The sequence below is a fragment of the Sinocyclocheilus grahami genome, unplaced genomic scaffold (assembly GCF_001515645.1).
Source record: "Sinocyclocheilus grahami isolate Dianchi unplaced genomic scaffold, SAMN03320097.WGS_v1.1 scaffold120.1, whole genome shotgun sequence".
NCBI lineage: Eukaryota > Metazoa > Chordata > Actinopteri > Cypriniformes > Cyprinidae > Sinocyclocheilus > Sinocyclocheilus grahami.
Window position 1 is genome coordinate 852,314 of NW_015505299.1, and position 1,616 is coordinate 853,929.

Here is a 1,616-nt window from a genome sequence, read left to right on the forward strand (position 1 = left end):
GTTTTGCGTTTTTAATATTTTTAAAACATGCAACATGGCAAATCAAAAGATTTTTCACCTATAGGTGCAAAAATTATAGCAGTTTTTTACTTGGATTTCATTAACTAGCTGTGTAACAAGAACATGACCAATTAAAGTTTATAGGACAGCTAAACTATCAATTTAAACAAAAATTTACCATCAACTACAGACGTTGCATCCATCGATTCCGCCATGTTTCTCATTGACACGCCCCCAACTCGGAAACTCGGGGCTTAAAGAAAATTTCGAGTTTCCCACTCGTAATAATGACTTTGTGGTGGCGTTCATGTGCATTCAACTCGTTAATACGATCTATCCGACATGACTTGAACGCACCTTTAGTGTCTTTCATTCCAACATAAGAAAACATTTCTGGAATCGGCATCTGAAATAGCATTTCGATGTATTTACAGAGTTTAATGTATCTCAGAGGGGACATGGATGCATTTAAACTGCAGTTACAGATGCATAAATAATTATTTGTTTTTAACATAAAACACTGAATACTGATTTGAAATTATTTAAAACATGAAAAAACTGTAGAAATGTGAAATTAAAACCGCCAGTAGGTGGCAGCGAGTGACTGTTAATGAGTGAGTCATTGAGATTCAACCGATTCATTCAAACAACTGATTCATTCAGGAACAAAGCATTTGACTGTGTTAATGACTGAACCATTGAATTATTTATTCAACCGATTCGTTCAAAAAGCTGATTTACTCAATAAGTAAACACCATCCATTGCTGTGATCTTTGTTTGGAACTATTTTCATTGGCAAAATTGAGCAAAAACAAGCAATATTACCTCTAAAATGTAAGTCACTTATTGCTTTACTGAACTTGTATAAAATGATTATTAAACATGTTCATGCTGATATCTGCAGAAAAACGGTACTCTTTGCATGATAAAGATTAAGTTAACTATGTTAAATTATATAAATATAAAAAGCATACAGAAGAATTTGTACTGTCTACAATTTAGAATCCCTGGAATTTTGGGTATTAATAGACTAATAAATCAACGTGCGTGCACTCTGTATGTGATTTGGTGATATAGCCTGCTTGATAATGTCAGATCGCAAATCATTACAACACTTACCATATTATCGCAGACAATGCTGTATATCGCACACCCTGGACTCGACTTGAGTGGAAAATGAATCATCCGTGGTTGAGCGCGCACTTGTTTGCACATGAGCAAAGGTGTTTTTAGGAGTCTAACTTGCAGACGCCAGACCACTGATTCGTCAAACCTGCTTTCCTGCAGTCCGTGTTCTTCTGACTTCTGACTATTTTGTAGTAAGTAACGAAATGCTTCAGGGAAATGTATCAGAGTATACATTTTAATTAGGAAATGTAGTGGAGTAAAAGTAAAAGTTGACTGAAATATAAAAACTCAAGTAAAGTACAGATACTCCCAAAAAATACTTAAGTACTGTAACAAAGTATTATTACTTCGTTACATTACACCACTGTTTTTTCTACCCTATTGGCAGATATTTTTCTGAGCACATGCCTTTTAAAGTTAAAAATTCAGTATAAGAGAAGATACCGTGTCCATTTATGTGTGTGTATGTGTGTGTGTGTGTGTGTGT